Below are 24,046 nucleotides of genomic sequence, written 5' to 3'. Positions count from 1 at the left end.
TTTCTCTCTCGAAAACATATAAAAGCAAACAATTAAAGGGTTTTATAGCAAAAAATGTAAGATATTTTTTCCTTTAAAAATTCAATAGGTAGGTATATCACACTTGTTGTTTTGTCCAAGTATGAATCATTTCCACAATGTCCAAGGATCAATTTTACATCTGAGACAGTGCATATTGTCCAAATTTCATAGCTGTACAGAAAAGGAAAAGAAAGAAGGTCACTTCCTCTACCTCAATCTACGTCAACTGATATCAGAGTTCAATATAACAACTTAACTTATGCACATGGCCCTAATTTCATAGTTTAACATTTAAGGACATGAAAGTTGGACATTTCGTCAAATTATTTAGATCAACTGCAAACAATCCATTCAAAAATAACAAAGTTATAGCCACTTATAGAAAACAAATCAGCGCAAATTAACATTTGACATTTGACGTTAGAGGTCAAGGACATTATGAATGAAGGTGAATGTTAGTCTAGTCTGGTTGAAGTTCTGTCCCAATTGTTGTTGCGGCCATGTGTGAAGGCAATAAAACTTTTGAAATGTTATGATCGATGTTAGTGTCGGGGAAGGCAAAGATTTGACTTAAGATATCGCATAAGAAAACAGGGAAAGTCTTTTCACAAACAATAAAGTGCTGCTAGTCAGTTGCTTGCCGTCCTCTGTTGGCTAGTTTGATGAAAAGACAAGTGATTGAAATCAGAAAGATTATATCAACTACACATGCGTTTTTACCAATCAAATATTCTGAAGAAAAAACGGAGATAATTGCATTAAAACATATTTAAATTGTCAAGGCTATGAGGTATATACTGAACAAAAGTTCCACCACTAGACCGATTGGTTTTGGCGTAAGAGAGGAAGTATTTTGATTATAAAATGAGAGTATGGACATTAAACGAAAATTTGTAACACATTCATCAGTCTAAAAACCAATTAATCTGAACTACCAGAAAAAAAGTCGCTTTAATATATTGCGTTATATCCACTTTTCAGTAATAATTTATCAAATTCGATTTCAAATTCAGCGAATATGAAATGTGAAATGCTTGTATCGCGAACAATTTTGTTACTAAACTTCAAGAATCTTTTATTACGCATAATAGTCCTGTCGATCTTATGAAAAGTTGGCAAAGAAATTAAAAAATTTGCAGTCAGACTGATACCGCAGCAATCCGAGAAAAGGTTTTGCCATTAAACAAGATAAAGAAATGCAATAGGTAATATGAAATTTATAAATACATGCCTGATATGCATATATGCAATGACCTATTAACGTAATTTACTTGTCTCGGATTTCAATATATCAAATATCGCTTAATGATTGTCGCAAGACAACAGAACAAATACCTAATTTAATTGAAAGTGAAGCAATCAGTTTAATTTTGGATGGCAAATCTTGCGAGAATGATTAAATTCATGAATTATTCAAGGTTTTTAATTAATGGACGATGAAAACATCTATGGAACATTTCCTTTTCTTTTTATAGATATAATTCACTTAGAATAAGTTATTACCATTTCAATTGCATTTTGAAATTCCATATTTATACCCAATCATACTTTGAGAATGCATAACATTTCAAAGCTGTTAAGTAGCAATTATCAAAACAACAACAATGATTCATCATCATCATCATCATCATCATCATCATCATCACTATTATAATTGTCATCATCATCATCATCATCATCATAATCATCATAATCATCATCATCAAAATCATCATCATCATTTGTCATCATCATGTTATTCAATGATATACAATAAATGTTGCAAGAAGAACAAAACAATTATTCATTAAATTGTTGTTTAAATTGTTATTTCACGGTGACAATAAATACACTCAAAATGAGATATTTCGCTCTTTTGTATTTTTCACTAGTCCATGTACACCATAAACAAAGAATATGATTAAATGCTAAAGAAAGGTGTTTAAAAAAATTCTATATGAAAAATTATTAGTTCCTGTTTACTTGTGTTCTAATCCCAAATGATCTACAAAAACAAAAACAACATGTAGGCCAACAATATTTTCCTATTTACGATTAACTACTTGACAACAGAGATGTTATACATCACGGCTTTATGATTAAGTCCGTAACGGAACAATAAAGCTGCTTTTTGAGATTTGTATGAAATAATTGGTTGTTTGTTTCATCATACCGCCGACATACTTTTTTCTCTCACCTCTTAATTAGTATACGTGCACTTTTTTCAATTCATTGTGTCCCGAATTAGGATACGCCTTTATTTATTAATGTCAAATATTTCTGTTCTTCGTAGTGCTAAATGACCTGTTGCTATATATGCATCAGCAGGTATCATCAACAGTTGATTTAACTATTCATGGATGCTCTAAACCAGAATAATTGTTTTCCAGTAATTGATGTGAATTTAAAAAAAATGTTATGCCATTGGATTGGAAATAAATGATATAGAAAATTATTGACTAAAATTCACATAGTAGACCAGTCGCGTAATTATTCTAAGATAAGCCATGACCGTCTGATTAATTTGTTCCAGTTATTATACAGTTATTATTTTTAGCACACCTGACCACGAAGTGGTCACAGTGAGGTATAGTGATGAGGCTATGTGCGGCGTCCGTCGTCAAACGTCGTTCGTCATCAACAATTGGATTGTTAACAGTCTAGCAGTCACATTTTTGACTAGACCATCATCAAACTTTTTCAGAATGTTTGTCTCATTAAAATGCAGATCGAGTACGAAGATGGGTCATCTCTGTGTCAAACACTAGGTCACAGGAGCTAAAAAACCCAAAAAGGTTGTTAACACTGTAGTGCAGTTTTGATCCAAATTCCCTGGAAATTTGCTTTGATGATTTGTAGGCCAAGTTCGCATATGTGTCATCTCCGGTCAAAAACTAGGTCACAGGAGCTAAAATTAGAAAAATCTTATTTACATTCTAGTGAGTGCAGTTTTGATTTAAATATTCTTGAAATTGCCAGGAAGGTTGTTTTGATGATTTCTAGGTAAAGTTCGAAGATATATAGATAGATTTATTTCGGCAAAGGAAGCATATACATAGTTAACAATATAACATAGGATAAAATAATGAGCATTATTAAATACTATATCACATACGAGTAAAACTATGACATGCTCACCAAAACCAAGGATAACACAAAAAGGGCAAAAAAGCTCTTATTTCCATTGTGGTCCTTTGTATTGGCGGCATGACATAGGGAGGCAAACCTAAATATAATCATGTTTAAAAATACTAATAAATCATAAAAATGTATATCACAGTCAAATCTTGAGTTAATGATACTCCTGTTTACAGCTAGGATCTAAAACACATTACTAAAATTGTAAAAAGATAAATAGCAGACAATTTAAAATATTTAAAACATGTTTAAATTTTTTTTAAATACTGTTCATAAGATGACTTTTGAAGGCAACCTTAAAGCTTTGTAACCTGTCGATCTCCGTTAACTCTACAGTTATCATTCCATAATTTAATACCAGAGAAAGCAAAGGATTTAGAACCCTGGCCTTTGACCTTAGGTAGACAATATCCACCCTTTTGACTAAGTCTTGTACTATAATTATGTATGGAATCTTGTGAAATAAAGTGTTCAGACATGTTATCCGGAGATAGGCCATTTTATATCTTAAAAATATGACACAACATTATCTGTTCAACTCTTTTGTGGACCGGTAACCAGTTAAAGGACTTAAAGTGGGATGGGTCAATGTCGGCTCTGGAGTCTAAGTCAAGTACAGATCTCATTATTTTGTATTGACAAGTTTGTAACTTATTTTTTAAAGACTGTGTCAAGCTATTATACCAAACAGAGCATGCGTAATCATAGTGACACTGAATAAGAGACATAACCAGAAGAAACTTTTCTTGTGGTAAAGAAATTTTAACCGAGAGTTGGCCTTCTTAAGAACATGAAGAAGGGTCATCTCCGGTCATAAACTATGTCACAGGGCTAAAAAAAGAAAAAGCTTGTTTAAACTTTAGTGTCTGCAGTTTTAATCTAAATATTCTGGAAATTCGTCAGGAATATTGTTTTAAAGATTTCTAGGCCAAGTTTGAATATGGGTCATCTCCGGTCAAAAACCAGGTCATATGAACTTAAATTTGACAAAAAAATGTTAACAGTTTAATGGCTGCAGTTTTAATCCAAATATTCTGGAAATCAGTCAGGAAGGTTGTTTTGATGACTTCTAGATTAAGTTGAAATATGGACCATCTCCGATCAAAAACTAGGTCACAGGAGCTCAAAATAGAAAACTCTTGCTAACACTAGTGGCTGCAGTTTGATCCAAATATTCTTGACATTTTTCTGGAAAATAGTTTGATGATTTCTAGGTCAAGTACGGAGATTGGTCATATCGGATCAAAACCTAGATCACAGGAGCATCTTGCTAACACTTTAGTGGCTGCAGTTTTGATCCAAATTCCCTAGAAATCAGTCAGGAATGTTGTTTTGATAGTTTGTAGGTCAAGTCCGAATATGGGTCATCTCCGGTCAAAAACTAGGCCACAGGAGCTAAAAATAGGAAAGAAAATGTTAACACTCTAGTTACTGCTGTTTTGATAAAAATTTCCAGGAAATCGGTCAGGAAGGTGCTTTTGATGATTTATAGTTCATATTTGAGCAAAAGCTAGGTCACAGGAACTAAAAATAGAAAAAAAACTTTTTAACACTCTAGTGTCTGCAGTTGTGATCCAAATATTCTTGATTTTGTCAGGAAGGTTGTATTGTTGTTTTCTAGATTAGGTTTGCATATGGGTCATCTCCGGTCTCAAACTACAGGAGCTAAAAATAGAAAAAGCTTGTTAACACTTTTTTGGCTGCAGTTTTGATCCAAATATCCTGAATTTTGGTCAGGAAGGTTACTTTAATGATTTGTAGGTAAAGTTTGCATATGGTTCATCTCTGGTCAAAAAATAGGTCACAGGAGCTTAAAATAGAAAAATCTTGTTAACACTCCAGTGGCTGCAGTTTTGATTCAATCAACATCAAGTTCGAAGATGGGTCATTTCGGATCAAAAACTAGATCACAGGAGCTAAAAATAGGAATAACTTGTAACACTATAGTTGCTGCAGTTTTGATCGAAATTTCCTGGAAATCTGTCAGGAAGGTTTCTTTGATGATTTGTTGTTCAAGTTTGATCCAAATATTCTGGAAATTTGTCAGGAAGGTTTGATATTTGTAGGTCAAGTTCGCACTTGGGTCTTCTCCCGTCAAAAACTAGGTAACAGGAGCTAAAAATAGAAAAATCTTGTAAACACTCAAGTGGCTGCAGTTTTGATTCAATTATTCTGGACTTGGTGAGGAAGGCTGTTTTGATGATTTCTAGGTCAAGTAAATAGATCGGTCATCTCCGGTCAAAAACTAGTTCACAGGGGCTAAAATAGATTGATGATTTGTAGGTCAAGTTCGCATATGGGTCATCCTTGGTTAAAAACTAGGTCACATGAGGTAAAAATAGAAAAATCTTGTTAACAAGTTCGAAGATGGGTCATCTCCGGTCAAAAACAAGGTCACATTGGCTAAAAATAGGAAAAACTTGTTAAAACTCTAGTGACTGCAGTTTTGATCTAAATATTCTGGAAATTTGTCCAATTCTGATATAAAATGTTAAGTAACAGGAAAATATGATAAGTGCTTCATGACGTATAATTCTGTACAAAAAGTTGTGCGTAAAACATTAACCGAAGTGTTAAACCAAAAAACATACAAAATATAACGAATTAGTATGATTAATAAAAATATAGATTAATGATTAAATGACAACATAAACAATAACGACAACAAGTATATCAAATATCATATTGAAACTTTATAGGTGGATTCTCATTTAGTAGTAAGTAGTGCAGTGCAAAGAGTGATATTAAGAATAATTTGACTTATTGCCTTTTTTCTCCGTAACTCAAAAGGCATTATAAAATTTGACGGTGAAATGCCTCCAAGTGTATACGTTTTGATCGAATAGATAGAAGTCTCTTGTGGGAGAAGTAATTAAGTTATCATGTCAGTTGGAAGAGTGCTGCAGCGTTAGAGTAAATGCATGCATGGTGTTTTCAAGCAAAGTGTAAGTAATATAACTTTAAGATCATTGCGTTCATATGATATAAACAAGGAGACCAAAGCTCAAGATTGGTTATCCCACGTTAATAACATATCATTATAAATAATAAATAATGTATTTTTTGTTGATCCACATTTGTAACGGATCATAAAAGTAACACATTTTACAATTGGGATCGCATTCGTAACATGTGTTGCCAAATATAAAAAGTTTTGGCAAACAAAATAAAAGCATTTCTGGGGCAAAATGGGCCTTTGGGCATGAAAAATAACGAAGGGAAAGAACGAAAAGAATTATTAAGAGTAGTGTAGTAATTTTTTCCAAAAGTAAAAGAAGTTATGATAATTCAAAGGGTATCAACAAAGTAATATTGAACTTTCTTTTAGGGTGCTTTTTTGCAGTTTTCGAACGGTAAAGGTTTATGGTAATTAATCTGTTTAATTAATTTGTTTATTTTGTTCTGTTTCATGATTTAATAATGTGACAATCATCTTAGACGAAAGAACATTGTTGGAAGCGAGCCTGTTACGCTACGGTCATTCACACAAATCACGTGATGATGGAACGTGAAACATAAACCATATCATTGAGTATTTAATAAAGGAGACACGATAAATCTCTTAATATAAACGGCCGATAGGTTCTTATCGAATATCTAGTTTGCCAGATTAACTAGTTTTTTCTAGTTTTGTAATGGTTAAGCTCTAAGAAACGGCAATTTAGATCATATTGACTATCTTATTTCCCAGGAAACACCGCAATGGTAAAAAGAGCATTTCGAATAATTATTTTTAAAGAGCCAGTATTTTATAATTAAGGTTGTTATCACAATCATATGAAATTTTATATATGTATAAAATCATGCTTCTAAAGCAATTTTCCAACATCGAAGAATATGTATAAAATAGATACTGCAAATATTTATTCACATTATATGTAATCATTAAATTATATGCATTCGTTTCTTTTTGAAAACAAAATGACTTAGACTTTATAGAAAATAACTGTCTAATATTGATGCCTCACTTTATTTACATGAAATGTAATTCGGTAATATTTTTACAAAATACGCTTTTTGGAAACTAACACATTGACAAATCTTCATTTGATTATATTTATGTATGAAAACATAAAAAATGAGTTACAGGATCTTTAATAAAGAAAAATATTATATTTTCATAGATATTCTTTGATGATCTTTTAAGTTGTATATGAAAAAACGACCTCATATTATGGTACATTTTCAACTATTCAGAGGTATAATCTTGGCAAGTAACGAAAGATGTCTCAAAATATTTTCATACATACAAGAAAAAGCACTAGCATACCGTTTATTGATTTGTTTTGCTAGAAAACAGCTTTTGGCACTGTCAGTGTACGGAACTGTGACAACCAATACTCTGAAGTTAATTCTTTTCATTAACTTAGTGAAAAGATATGTTTAGCCATTTGGTAACCAGCAAGAATCAGTACTAGGGTAAACATGTACTTAGGTTATTGTTTGTATCAGTAGATATTGTAAATAATTATATGCTTGGTTGATTCATGATAAGGGAAGAATTGAACAAATTTAGTACGGTATAAACTTGTAAGATACGTCTTTAAGTTTTCTCTGCCTCAAATCATGCCGCAGTATTATGATTACGATTAATTTTAGACTTGAAATTTGCTTGACTTGTGTTCCTTTATGTACGCTCAATCATTTAACATTTTGCTTCAAAAACTGTCGTGTAGTTCATGTTTAGACCTGTGTTTATTCACTTTAGGGGGGGGGGCATCAAATAATTAAATTTGACCTGTGTTTATTAGACAATTGAAAATTCATCAAGAGATTGGGCAAGTCTATCAGTATACTTAATATTGTAATATAGCCCAACTGATCATTGTTATCTTATGTAAGTGATTTGGCAAAATAAAATTTACATATAATTTATTGTTTTGTTGTAAATATATATGTGTAAATATATATATGTGTGGATAGTTAAACAAAAAAAAAACCGCGCACTTTCTCTCTCGAAAACATATAAAAGAAAACAAATGAAGGGTTTTAACTAATTTTATAACAGAAACAGTAAGATATTTTTTCTTTTAAAGAATTCAATAGGTATTTATTTTATTTTTTTATTTATTTATTTAAGTCTCAATAACATATATGTACATATCAACCAATATAAAATACAAGATAAAACAAATGGCATACATATATGAAACCAATCAAATGTTTGATTTGCTAGAGACTATTAAAAAACTATACATTTTCAATTTCTTAAAAACTCTATCACATATTTTAATGACTACTCACTTAATGTACATATACAGAAAAAGAAATCAAATGAAATGTCATCTGAGTTTGTTCTTAATCATAGCTTTGTCAAGTCAAAGATCTTGGCAAGTATTCATATTTGAGTACAGTTAGAATTCAAATTACTCTGTCTATTCCATAGAAAAAGGCTGAAAGATTTAATCATAAACAAAATAGTTCAGAAAATTGTTATGTGCTAAACTGTATGAAGACCCAAATATTCATGTTCTATAACAACAGTGGTTGTGTCAAAATTATGACTTGGCATTGATTTGTATAACCAAAAAACAAACCCTCCTTATTTTTCGGTTCTAAACTATATTACTTTCTTTACCATATATATACACATATTCTAAATGCTATGACCTAGAAAACTCTTCTTAATGATAATCTGTCGTTTTGTTTTTTTATAAATTAAAACCGTGAATATCTTTAAAAGGAATAGTTTATAAAGCTCAACATTACAAAATGGTCTAAACAGTAAAAGCACAGGACTGATCTAATCAGACATATGAATCATTAATAAGGTTTTCTAGAGCGAGATAAATATGTTCATATACTAAAACAATGTTCATATACTAAAACAATGTTCATATACTAAAACAATGTTTATATACTAAAACAATGTTTATATACAATAAAAAATATAGTACAGTTTAATATTATCCAGTATACAAACTATCACGACGCTTTTCTAACATTTGAAAGCAGGTTTTGGCACAACAATTAACAATGGCCTCCTCATTCAGAAGTATCCTTATCTTTTCAACATCATCTACATTATCAAAATTAGCAAAATGTTGACAAGCCTTAAAATATAGCTGTTGTCTTAAATCAATATACAAAGGACAGTGTAGTAACACATGCATCTCATCCTCAATTACATTAATTCCAATATTGTGACAAAAAGAACATTTTCTATTCTCTAACAAGACATTATTATATCTTCCAATCTCAATATTGATTGGGGCTGTTCCACTACGAAATTTTGCAAGTGCACCTCTATGTGATCTATTTAACACTAATTTACAGTATGGTTCAACATGAAAAGACGTTTTGAATAATCGGTAGAACCTAAGTTTATTTCTACCATTTCCTCTCTGTGCATTAACACGATTAACATCGGCATGCCATGACATGACATATTCTTCATATAATTTTGGAACAAGTTTTCCACATATTTCATGCTTAGACGCAAACCTGCTAATATGTACATGTTCATTTAAATCATACTTCAAAAACATGTTAACAACTTTAAAATTCCAATTTTTACAGTTTCTATTACTTGCATTATTTGACCAAACAAACACTTTTCTGTTTAGTAGGTATATGATTTAGGTAGGTATATCACACTTGTTGTTTTGTCAAAGTATGAATCATTTCCACATTGTCCAAGGATCAATTTTACATCAGAAACAGTGCATATTGTCCAAATTTCATAGCTGTACATAAAAGGAAAGAAAGTAGGTTACTTCCTCAACCTCAATCTAGGTCAACTGATATCAGAGTTCAAATTAGCATCTTAAATTATGCACATGGCCCATATTTCATAGTTTTACATTTAATGACATGCAAGTTGGTCACTTCGTCAAATTATTTCGGTCACCTGATATCAAAATTCAATTTTACACCTAAAAATGTGCACATGGTCCAAATCTCATTGCTAAAGGAATGCACAAGAAAATTTTATTTATTTGACCTTGAAGTTTAAAGTCAAGCAAAGGTCAAGTTCGCATCTAAAGTATTCAATATGTTTGTTAGTTTGCAAGTTTTTTGTCTTTGTCTAAGTTTAAATCAAATCCGTACATAAATAAAAAAATTATGACAATTAAATAGATTTCAATAATTTGACCCTCACAGTCGAGGTCATTTAGAGCTCAGGATCATAGTCCGTTCAACTTTTAAGAAAGTCTTGTCCAAAAGGTTGTTTTGTCCAAGTATAAAAATAATACATTTGTTAATAACCAAGTTAATAATATAGTAAATTATAGCAAAAATCAGTGAAAATTCAATAATTTAACCTTTAAGATGGTCCAGATAATAAATGAGCCAAGGTCAATTTGAGTTTGACAAACACCAATGTCTTATCCTAAAGCTTGATGTCGCATAATAAGAAGTCAATCCATTAGTTAATATCAAAGTTATAGTAAAAGCAAAAATGAGAGAAAAAGAGAGAAGCTATAAGGTCAATAATTTGACCTTCAAGGTCAAAGTCATTAATGAGTGAAGGTCAATGTCTGCCTTGTTAGCTTGAAGGTCTTATCCTAGAACATTGTTCAAGTTTGAAGACAATATATTTTAAAAATAACAAAGTTATATCCATTAGCAGAAACAATCAGTACAAATGTAGCAAAATGTAGACATTTGACCTTGGAGGTCAAGGTCATTTATGAATGCAGGTGAATGTTAGTCTAGTCCAGTTGAAGTTCTTGTCCCCATTGTTGTTGTGGCCATGTATGAAGGCAATACACTAAGAACTTTTAAAATGTTTTGATCAATGTTAGTTTCGGGAACGCCAAAGATGTGACAAAGCTTATGATATCGCATTAGAAAACAGGGAAAGTCTTTTCACAAACAACAAAGTGCTGCTAGTCAGTTGCTTATTGTCCTCTGTTTGCTAGTTTGATGAGAAGACAAGTGATTGAAATCAGCAAGATTATGTAAAAGAGTCTCGATCGACAACAACGCATGCTCTTCTACCCATTAAATATTCTGGAAAAAAAACCCAAGAGGATTGCATAAAAAACTTGTTGTAATTGTCAAGGCTATGGGGTATATACTGAACAAAAGTTCCATCACTAGACCCATTAGTTTTGGCGTAAGAGGGGAAGTATTTTGATCATATAATGATAGTATGGACATAAAACGAAACTTTGTAACGCATTCATTACTCTAAAAATCAAATTTCGTTATTTCATTATCTTTAATATATTACTCAATCTGAACTACCGGAAAAAAAGCCGTTTCAATATATTGCGTGTCATCCACTTTTTAGTAATAATTTAACAAATTCGATTCAAATTCAGGGAATGTATAGTGTGAAATGCTTGTATCGCAAACAATTATCTAACTAAAATTCAAGAACCTTATATTACAACCAAACGTTAACATAATAGTCCTGTTGCTGACAAAGAAATCATTAAATTTGCAGTCAGTCTGATACCGTAGCAATCCTAGAGGAGATTTTGCTCATATATAAGGTAAAGAAATGTAATAGGTATTATGATAGTAAAAAATACATGAAAACATGCTGACATGCATACATGAAATAACCTGAGTAATTGAAATTTGAACGTTATGCACTTGTCTCGGATTTCAATATATCATACATCGCTTATTGATTGTCGCAAGAAAACAGAACAAAAACACAATTTAATGGAAAGTGAAGCAATCAGTTTAATTTTTGGATGGCTTATCTTGCGACAATGATGAAATTCATGAATTATTCAAGGTTGTTGATAAATGAACGATGAAAACTTCTATGGAACATTGCGTTAACTTTTTATGGATATAATTCACTTTAATAAATTATTACCATTTCAATTGCATTTTGAAATTCCATATTTATATCCAATTATAATTTTGCGAATGCATGACATTTCATAGCTGTGAAGTAGCAATTATCAAAATAACAACAATGACTCATCATCATCATTATCATCATCATCATTTTTCATTATTATTTATCATCACCATGGTCTTTTTCTTCTTCTACTTCATCACAATCATCACAATAATCACTGTCATCAATCTCTTATCATCATCATCATCATCATCATTATCATCATAATCATATTTAATCATCATTTATAATATTAAATCATCATTAATATTCATCATTTGCCTTCATCATTTATAATCATCATTTGTCCTCATCATTTATAATCATCATGGTTGTTTAAATTGTTATTTCAAGGTGACAATAAATACACTCAAAATTAGATACTTCGCTCTGAGGTATTTTTCTCTAGTTTCTGGACTCCAGAAACAAACAAAAAATAAGAATTAAATGCTAAAGAAAGATGTTTAAAAATTCATATTTTCTTGAAAATTTATTAGTTGTTGGACGTTGACATACCCTGTTTATTTGTGGCGCGAAATGTATTTCTAATCCCAAATGATCTACAAAAACCAAAACCATGTGGGCCAAGATGTAACATTATTTTGTTCCCTCATAACCACAAACTACTTGACAACAGAGATGTTATACATCACGGCTTTATGATTATGTCCGTAACGGAACAATAATGCTGCTTAATGGTGATATCTGTGAAATAATTGGTTGTTTCTTCAATCATACCGCCGACATACTTTTTTCTCTCACCTTTTAATTAGTATACATTCTCATTTTCAATTCATTGTGTCCTGAATTTGGATCCACCATGCCTTTCTTTATTAATGTCAAATACTTCTGTTTTTCGTAGGGGCTAAATGACCTGTCGCTAGGCAGACTTCGATAGTCCTCAGGTGATTATTGCTTTAAGTATTCATGAATACCAGAATAATAGACCGGAATAATTGTTTTTCAGTAATTGCTGTGAATTAAAGAAATGTTTTGGAATTGGATTGGACATGGTCTAGAAAATTATCGACTAAAATCTACGTGCATATCCGCAGATAAATATAAATAGTAAATCAGTCGCGTAATTACGCTAAGATAAGCCATAAAGGTCAGATTAATTTGTTTCAGTTATACAGTTACTTTTTTTAATTATGATATGGTTTAAACATACGAATACAAAATTAAATGATAGTTAAGTGGTAGTTACCAAAGAAACATGTTTACGTACATACATGTAGAAAAACAAGTTTTGATAACGCAGTACGCTACATGAGTTTTCTCATCATTAAAATATAAACAGAATTACACACATATAGCAACATTCATAATAATTATAATAATAATAATAATAATAATAATAATAATAATGATAATAATAATAATAAAAACAGAATCTGTAAACTTTTCATTATATGGTCATCGTCAAACATACAGCGTAAAAGACTTTTATCTTTACTGCCGATAGTTTACAACCAAGTATAACTGGTACAAATTGTCAATCATATATAAAATTGGTTACAAAACGCCAATTACAATAGCTTAGTTATTAGCATATTATCTGATCTGTGAAATAGTAATTTTGTAATTATTGTACATATATAACTGAAAGAATTTTCTATTTCAAATTCATGTTTGAATTTGACAAATATAAATGACAGTATGCCATGATTGCTTGAAGAACTTCAGTTTAGTTTATCATAAAATTACCTAATTTATCTGACAAACATCACTGAACTTTTACAGACGATATTCTTCACTGACAAAGTTCAGTTAGTAAAAATCATATGTACATCACCACATCATCGTCGTCGTAATTTTATTACTTTGACATAGTTTGTTGGCTGAGTCCCAATCGGGGTCCTTACTTGTCGAGTCTTGTTTGTAGAAACTTTTTAAAAAGATGGCGGTGTTGGTAGTTGTCACTCCGAATCACGACAGTAAGTCATTTTGAATTCACCAGAGTACAGTTCAAGTTACTTATTTCTGCCTTTTATACATGACACACTCAGTTCAGCTTGAATCGACTGTGTTTGTAGGGTTTATTTTATTTTTTCCCCTAATTTTGCGAGAAGAGTATAAATAAACAACCTCTTTGTCTTTCGTAACAAACATACATTGTCTTTATATCCGATTCTATGACTATATTTTTTGTAACGTAGTATTTAATGGCGTTGTTCATCCGTATGTCCGCAGACGATTCGTTAATATTTTGCAAGACTTCTTTGATACAGATCATATTTGTCTTATGATTGCACTTTATCAATGTACAGGTTATTGTTGAACACAATGATGTGATTGGGGTTAATTTATTGAGAAATGGTTCCGGTAAAGACATGATGGATTATATTCATTTAAAATCTATAATATCAAAACTCAATGAAAAGTTTTCACAATTTACTAATTAGTATATAAGCTAAACACTTGGCTAAAATGATAAAGATTTAATAATTGAGTAGGTAGATATTTGATATGCAATTACGCGTATGATATATTAAAATAGAGTATAACGGAATCCCTCAAGAACGCCCAAAGCGACAAAATTGAAAATGTTGCAGGCTCGGTTTGATTGAGCCTGTTCATGTACGTGACTGGAAAATGCAAGTTACTGTCTACGCCCCTAACACCGGCTTCAGCAAAATTCAGCATTTAAACACGAATCTTGTGAAAGTTTGATTTTAGAAACATCCGCAGATGTGTTCATATGGCGGTCATCATGGAACCTTAATTCAACATGACACGTCAGTACCATTTTATGAAAAGCGGCGTTAGATCCCCAAGTAAAAGAAAGCGTGTCCCCTAAACGAGAAAAAATGGACGGAAAACATTTTTAAAATTTATAAGCGACTCATGATAATAGTTTATGGCCCTTTTATATGCAAATTGTTTAAAATGAAGTGTCTACTGGATAACCTTTGAAAAATCTTTATTGACTGGACAAAACTGTACATGTATTTACATTGTTTTATTTCAAAACACGTTGATTGCATGTTTAAATTTAAGGCCTCACAGTTATATTTTCGATTTGAAACAAAAGCGTTTATAACTAGTATATTGGAACAACATTGACAGGTAGTATTACTCAAGGATAAAATGTGGTCAGCTAATATAACTAAAGTCACTAGGCGATTGTTGCATTTAAAAAAATATATTTTTTTTATATTTCCTCCCGAAATGAGTGTTAACGGGGGGAGAAATTAACGGGGGGAGAAATTAACATATTTATTTTGTATTAAAAATACTACATTCTCATTCATCTTATTTCTTTAATACCCTGCTGAAACAGTGGAATTAGACGAGGTAGAAATTTGTTGCAGCTAGCGTAAATGCATGCATGATGTTTTCAAGCAAAGTGTAAGTTATATAACTTTAAAATGCCGGATTGTCTTTCATTGCGTTCATATGATATAAACAAGGAGACCAAAGCTCAAGATTGGTTATCCCACGTTAATGACATATCATTATAAAAAAATAATTCTAATGTTCAGGGTATATTTACGATCAATTAACAAAAAAAAAAACTTTCTTGTGTGATATTGCGACATTATTCTCGCAATTGCAATGAATTATTTTAAATAATGTAATTTTTGTTGGTCCACATTTGTAACGGAATATAAAAGTAACACCTTTTACAATTGGGATCGCATTCGTAACATGTGTTGCCAAATATAAAAAGTTTTGGCAAACAAAATAAAAGCATTTCTGGGGCAAAATGGGCCTTTGGGCGTGAAAAATAACGAAGGGCAAGAACGAAAAGAATTATGAAGAGTAGTGTTGTAATTGGTTTGCAATGCATCACTTTGCATTACGTTTTATTCACCAATAAAGTTTCAAGTAAATAAATGTATTTCCGATACTTATGCCTAGGTCACAAATAAAACGGCCGCCGCCCGATTTAACGATTTTTACAAAATCGGCGGTTTTGACGATTTCGCGAACGCCGGGCGATTTTAAATCTGATACCTTGCGTGGTCATGAATGAAACTGTCGCCGGGCGATTTTTTGCCGAATTGATGTTACAGACAGCATTTAAAGACCGGGCGGTCGCCGCCCGATGTCCGGACGGCGTCTGTGCGATTTATAAATGGATCGGACGGTCGCCGCGTGGGCGCCGGGCGGTAAAGGCTTGGCATTTTATGATATTCTTTTAAAAATCAGTCAGTGGTCAATATGCCAGCAAAGAAGGCAGTTGATAGAGACAAGATGAAGACCAAGCAAAAATTGCAACAATTGTATTTTGCCTTTACCTAAATACTAATCCGCGTAGACGTTCTTGCTCGACAATTAAGTTTATGTTAAATCCGAAAGAATTCACAGATACATTAATAGACAACTACAAAAATTAAAAGCCGTAATTATAACAAAATAAACCCGCGCGATTGCTGTACGACAAAACGATGTCCGCTCGTTGCCTGTGCATGAATCGTCCGCGAACCGGGCGATACGCGTTCGCTAACTGGTGTGTATTCGCGCGACGGTCGATATCCGGGCGGAGCCCGGGCGATGTCCGTCCAGGTGCATTTATAATCGGACGGTGTTTTTGTATAAAAAAAACAATCGTTTTGTTTGGAAAAACAGACGCCGCCCGGCGGCAGTTTGTCATTTGTGACTAACGATGTTGTAAGTCAAGTACAACTTTATAGATTATGAAATTAAAGGGTGTCATGTTCATTAAATATTAATGTGGTTGAGAACTGGGGTATAAAAATGAGCAAAGTTGATGAGTCGCGCATTAAAGATATGATTATGTAATGGAGATGAAGATAGGATGAATATATTCTAAATATCTGATAAAAAATAAGCAAGAAAACAATTTAATTGAATTTCAGTGATAAATAGATATAAAAGATAAAAATGAAATACAAAAAACATAGAAATAACTTCGTTTCCTTAGCAATATTGTTTATTTTTAATTTGAGGGAGATCGCAAGCGAATATACTGGAACTTGTAATCCGTTTCAGTCAAAACGAGAGCACCTGAATCTTCGTCTTAAAGAGCACATGATTCACGAGACAACAACTGATCTCCATAATTGTGCAAGATTTTGTTTCTACCTGACGGCTTGTAAATCTTTTGATTATGACAGACAGACGAACGCTTGCAAACTGAATGATGCTGACAGTACGGATGTACAAACGGCAGAGTTTGAGATGAAGGTACACTCAATCTATTCCGATATCACCGAGTGGCCACAGGTTCGTTGTTATTGCTTTTATTTCTAGATAATTGTGTAATATTGAAATTATTTGAAGGCTATTAACCCTTTCACTGCCTGTTATTTTCGGCGTATTTGCCATATGGACGGCTTTTGCCATATGGATGTCTTTTGCCGTTTTTAATAATAATAATAATAATAATCTACTTTTTTCTAACATGCTCTAACACTATTATTTAAACGCTTTACAATTCATGTGTGCCCTTTTTGAAGAAAAACAAAATATTCGTTTCCGAATGTTCCTTTAAATATTACAACAAACATTAAATATATTATAAATAATTGTTTTGAATGATGAAAACATATTAAATGAAATGTTCTAATTGCCAAAATATTTCAATAGTTAAATAATTGAAATTTAATCAGAAAGTTCCGAATATTTAATTATGCTTGGTCATCCATTTTTGAAACAGTAAATAACTATCTATTTCACAAAGTGTATCAAACTTCAACGTTCCGATGGGTTAAACCCCTCTTTATCAAGGTGTTTGCTATTAATTTTGCTGTTTATTTTCCTTTTTTTCTATCATGAGAATTTTTGTATCACATGTGCAGATCAATAGTCTATGTATATTGTGCATTGTTGTATTTATATATGAAAGATTCTGTTTTTATTTGACAAGTTTTTATTTCCGCGTTAACGTCACATTCCGTTAAGCATATAGTTCAAACGTCTTTTTTTTCTGAATACTCAGAACGTCGAGAGCTAAAGAAAAGGGTTTGTTTTCATTGAACTGATTATATATATGAGCTTGATCAAAACGTTTTCGGCCCGATGTACTTCCGGTCGTCAGAGTCTACCTTTTAAATATAATTGCCCTTTACATCAATGCACTTTGCCTACCTGTGCTCCTACTATTTTAACCCTTCAAAATAGAACTCTCTATTTTGGTTCTCAAAGAAGTCATTTATCGCCTCCTTGACACCTTCATTGCTTCCCAAACGTCGACGAATATGGGGGGTTGGGGAAGAATTTCAAAGCCGCAGTCAGTTTCGGCAGCCATTGCAACTTGGGATGTATGAGTAGACGCATTGTCGTGCAGGAGCAGAACGCGAAGGGTCAGTTTGCCCCATCATCTTCCCTGCTGATGGCACCCTCTTGATATTCTTCGGAGTGGGTGAGCCAGGGTGCTTCCACTCCATGCTCTGTTGCTGTTGGTTTTTTTACAGGATTGAAGAACTGGACCCATGTTTAATCCTGAGTTGCGATCCGGTAGATAAAATCAACTTCATCCTCGTAGCGAGAAAAAAGATATCTTGAAATGTCACGCCTGGTCCGTTTCTGGTCGTCAGTTAAATGTCTGGGGACCCATCTGGCGGAAATTTTTGACATGCCATAGACAGTCAGAATTGCCTGAACTGAACCAAAGCTTATACCCACTTCCCTAACAATGCTTCGTAGGTCTCGCCTTCTGTCGCACATGACCAGATCATGCACAGCTTCGGCAGTTTCATCGTTGTTGGCCTCTTTGCCGCCTAGGCCGCTCATCATCCCCAATGCTCTCCCTGTCCCTCTTTCAGCAGCCCATTTTTTTCACAAAATTTGAAATCAGAGCCGTCATTTAGTTCCTCTGTAAGACAGGGATGCCCCCCAATGAAATCAATGAAGCTTTCATGGATACACTTGAGAAGGAGTCTCCTTCACATATAGGTAGGAGACTCCTTCTCAAGTGTTTTCATTAAGTCTTCAATGATTTCCTTGGGGAACATTCCTTTCTTACAGAGGTGCATGTACTTAATATGATTTCAAATACTGATTTCAAATTTTTCCATTTGGTCTAAATGACACACCCCTCTTATGATCAAAGGGTGTTTTATGTTACTTAATCTGTGTAAAATCGCGTGTAACTCGGTCAGTATATCAGTATCGACGTATCGTGTGTAAATTTCTGTGTAGTGGCTAGAAGTATATCACGAACATTTTTATCATACCTCGTACTGTTAATTTTCCAAATAACATATTGATCTTCATTTTTCTAACACTGATACCCACAAATCAATACAGGAAAAAAAAGAAGAAAATAAACAGCAAACTTCTTGATAAAGATGGGTCTATCCCTTCGAAACGTTGGAGGTGGAATAATTGACCAAACTTTATAATGAATTCTCACTAGAGCGAATTCAGTCATTTTGCGGAAAATTACATTTTGAGACAATGAAATGGTTTGGAAAGTATGCTTCTCAATGTACTTCTAGTTGTTAAAAACAAAAGTAATAAATAAAAAAACATAAAAAAGAAAAACATAAAATGTGAATATGAAACAGAAACAGACGTAGATAATATCTATATATATGCAGTCAAATAATAGCAAAAGTGCTGAAAACGAAATTATCATATTTGTTTTTTTTTCAGGGAATTGCAGGTCCCTGCGGATCACGTCCTTGTAGTCCGAAACAGCGTTGTCTACCATCATACCCACCACGATGTATAAACATCAGTACGTAAATAAATATTCAAGTCATAATGGTTTATCTCTACATTTATTTCAATCTTGAAGCCAATGAACGACAGATTCTTGTTACTTTTCGTTCTACTCTTGGTGTTTCAAGCAACCTGAATACTTTTAGAATAATTGTTTCTGAAAGCATCGAATTCATTGTATAAAATATAAGCAATTCTTATTGTTTAATAATGTATTTTCATATCTCTCTTACAGATTGTATGCAAGTAAAAATTGCGATTTATTTTGTTCTCCTTTTAATGCTTCACCTATACGGCTGGCTGGATATTGTGATTTACCACAATTGTTTCCGTTTCTTAAAACGAATGAATGATCTCACGAGTGTTTTCCACGAGTACATCGGTGTATCTTGTGAATAATATTTCTTTCTTTTTTGTTTACGGTATTTATCCCTTGGTGGAGTTTTTCTTTTAGTTTTTATAGGTCTCCTTAATGAATGCGGTGGGTGGGTCTTGTGACTTTTCTTATTTTGAACCTTCATGTACATAATGCGACTTAGTATATCTTATTATTTTTGTTTTGTTTTTTTATATCTCCATACTGAATATGTTGGGATGATCACATGACTTAAGTTTCTTGTGTTTTTTTTTAATGTTTTCCCTACTAAATGCGGTGGATGTTGTGATTTAATTATCATTCTAGTTTATGTTACCATTATATAATGCGGCTAGGTGGATCTGTTATTGTCTTCCTTCCAGAAATCATAAGCGAGTAACGCGTGACTTAAGCTACTTTTTCATTCTTTCCTTACATAATGCGACTAATTTGATCATATGATTAATTTCTTACGTTTTTGTACACCATTTAACAGGATGTGGTGACGTTGAATCAATTGATAATGGAAATATTGAACTAGCAAATACCGGGGACGAAGCCTATGTTGTTTGCAATATTGGATATATTGTCGAGAATCCAGTTTTGAAATGTTTAATTGTGGATATCTTTTCAAAGGCTGAGTGTGTTTATACAGGTATTGTTCAAAAATATTTCATTTACTTCTTTTGTCACGAAAGTCATTGGTATAACATATTCACACGTTATATAGAACGTTATATTTAGATCCAATGACTTACATAATATTATACATTATGGTATTTTGAACTTATTAAAGAGTGACTAAGGCATGAATAAATTATGAAACAATCTAATCATCTCAGTAAGTTTTTGCTGGTTCATCAAAAGAATTAAATTAAAAATTTCCGGTCGTTCCCCCTAAGAATCCGGTCCCGTGTGATAAGTTATAAAACAGTTACATTCTGCTATAATATAATAATTATACAAAAGCATAAAACCATGTCAGATGAGGTTAGATCCATGTAAGCAATTAACAAATCAATAAAAATTGACATTACTGCAACATCAATCAGTTATGGGATATAATTCCCATCATTAAAGTGACTTTAAAAAGTAATAAGGATAATTAAGAAAGACAATTAAAAAGCCAACTCAGCCTTTACATATGTTACGCTTCCTTTGTTATTACAGTACAGGTCGATCTTTCTAATGCATATTTTATTTATTCATCATAATTTACCAAAACCTTTGACGAAATTCAATATATGTCAGCTAGTTCATTCACTAGTTTCAAATGCTTTAATGTAATCACGTTTTATCCTGTGAAGATGGAACTAACAAATTTTCCATTTGTGACAGAACTTTAAATAATTGAAGTAGTTGAGTATTAATTGTTTGCATTATATATCATATGTAGAGATGAAAACAAAAATGATATGTTTTAGAAAACAAATTTTCGAGACAGTATATATCGACAGTATAAAAGGAAGGGCTTGTTCATAGTGACCCATAAAAGTAATAAGTGGAAGTAGGTCTACAAAGTTATATTGAACACTGTATTCTGATAGACATCTTTCTCTCCATAATTGTTTTAAAACATTATCTTTAACCAAAAAATATGACCAACCGTGCTAGAAGAATATTTTTCATAATGTCTAGAATGTGTTCATGTATATAACAAATGAAACAATAATCTAGAAATGATAACGTTTGGTTAAAAAGAACACCAAGTCCTACCAAGAAAAAGATACACTAAAGAATGAAAAATATTTTTAAAAAAAGTACTCTTACACCAAAAATGGTTGCCTTAAAATGCAAAGTGATACACCAAATAATAGTTGCATTAAAATGAAAAGTGATACTAAAAATAGTTGCATTGAAGAAAGCAAAGTAGGATTCATACCCAGAAACAGTAAAATTAAGAATGCCAAAAACTTGTAGTTATAGGATCAAGAAATAGTAAAATTAAAGAGTACCAAATAATCTTGATATCAAGAAATAGTAAAATTAAAGAGTACCAAATACTCTTGATATCAAGAAAAAGTAAAATTAAAAATTACCAAATACTCTTGATATCAAGAAATAGTAAAATTATAGAATGCCAAGTAATACAAATAAAGTTTAAACTTTCCCAGTCTCGTAAAAGTAAATAATTCAAAGAAATACCAAATAATAATGAAAGTACAAAATCAATACAAAGTAATATAAAAAATAGAAATCAACAGTACCTTCTAACTAAGTTCAAAGAAATGAAAATTAAATAAAGAAGGCAGAGAAACTGAAGAGAATTATTGATATTCATGTACTATTGTTTCACTTTATCATTTGTGTCATGTACTATTGTTTCACTTTATCATTTGTATTTGAAACTCGTTGCTTTGAAAGTTTATCTTTTACTTTTTTACAGGACAAATTCATTATAAATGACTTTAAACAAGATGAACTGATTATTTTACGTTATTTTTTAACAAGCAAATATCTTTGCAGATATCTCTACTGTCCAATGTCATGTTGAAGGAAAATGGGAAGAAAAGACATGCGACCTAATAGGTAAATTACGTTCAAAGTTTTCATAGTTTATCCTGTGCGAATTTTTGAGTAAGACATATATTGATAAAATCATCTCTCCAGTTCCGACAAGAGGAAACCAAACACAGAAACAGACAAAAATTATATATTAAGAAAACAAACAAACAAACAAACAAACAACAACAGCAACCAACCAACCAACATACAACTCAGTTTTACTGCAATAAAACTGTTTCGTATATCCACAGGTGCCCTGTCGCGCTTCTTACTTATAAAGTCAGCCAATTATCAAAATTAAAGAAGAAGCATTTAACAAAAAGAAGAGAAAAAAAAATCGTGCCACTCACGAAATATTTATTTTCAAACCATTTTATGGAAACAAATCCAGTCTTAAACTATAGACAAAACTGAAAATCATATATATATAACACCATTTTACCCACTTATCCTTTTTACCTCAGTTCTAATATTGTGCAAGTATTATCATTTGTTCACGACTGATGTGCGTGTATTAGGTTAATGAAAACATAACATGTAGAATTGATATTTTTGTCATGTTAGACGACTTGTCAATGGTGACCTTCTCATTGTTACTTTATATTTCAGATTGTGGTCAACCTACGACAGAAAATGGAATTGCTACATTGCTGAACTCGTCTAATTCAACATATATGACACTAGCTAATGCCACGTGTAACGAAGGATACGAAACAAATATATCACATGTCGAGTGTCAGTCTGATGCAACATGGTCAGCAGGAAATTGTTCAAAAATTAGTATGGCTGTCTTTTTTTGTACCAACATATTGAATAATTATGTAATATCAGTTTTCCTTTTACTTATAAAATATATCAATTACTTGTAAAAACATACAAGCGCTCATATGGCTTATGTCAGTGGGGTGGGTAATGAACTCAGCTGGAAACTTCACATTTGATGGATGTAATTAAGAAGGAAGAAGCGAGCTGGTTTAGAACTATAACTCTTTCGTTACTAATGTTTGATATATTGCATTTTGTAACAATAGCATCTGATGTGAAAAACCAGCACAGTTATTTAAACATCTTTCGATTTAATAAGCTTCATCAGTTTTTTTATTCAGATACCTTCATTTATACTATTAATAATTGAATATGTTATGACAACAGTTTTCAAAATAGTGATCTAAGTATGACTTTTGATATAATGGTACTTTGTGAACATTATTAAAGTTAAATTCAATAAAGTTTCACCTCTGATGATTTTAATTTTCTAGATTTGACACCCTTTCAGGTTGCGGTTCATTACCAGGAATTGCAAATGGTACTGCGACTCTTTCTCTACCAGGAGCCACTCTTTATCAAGATACAGCTATACTTGAGTGTAATTACGGGTATACCGCTACTCCAGCCACGTTTAAATGTTTGTCGTCTAAGTCATGGGAATACTCGCATTGTGGTAAGATCTTTTATTTGATCAATAAAGTAACGATTTAATTAATTCGGACTTAATCTAACTCATGTTATGTTGATAAAAAGTTTAAGTAAGGTAGATGCTGATGAAATGGACCAGACAGTCTGAAGGTCAGCTTTATCTGCTGTCTGCATCAATGTGACATGATTTT

General features: G+C 32.0%; 1 long non-coding RNA gene across 1 annotated transcript; it reads left to right on the top strand.

Moving 5' to 3' along the window:
* Nucleotides 1–20,342: 20,342 nt before the first annotated feature.
* On the top strand, nt 20,343–23,197 carry LOC132735240 (uncharacterized). The gene is made up of 3 exons (XR_009626427.1): nt 20,343–20,589; nt 22,401–22,463; nt 23,049–23,197. It is a non-coding gene; the product is annotated as an uncharacterized LOC132735240 (long non-coding RNA).
* Nucleotides 23,198–24,046: the final 849 nt, after the last annotated feature.

The sequence above is a fragment of the Ruditapes philippinarum genome, unplaced genomic scaffold, assembly GCF_026571515.1.
Source record: "Ruditapes philippinarum isolate M1 unplaced genomic scaffold, ASM2657151v2 ctg538_1_1_1_1, whole genome shotgun sequence".
Lineage (NCBI taxonomy): Eukaryota > Metazoa > Mollusca > Bivalvia > Venerida > Veneridae > Ruditapes > Ruditapes philippinarum.
Note: the sequence above shows the minus strand (reverse complement) of the source record. Positions and strands in the feature narration are given on the sequence as shown.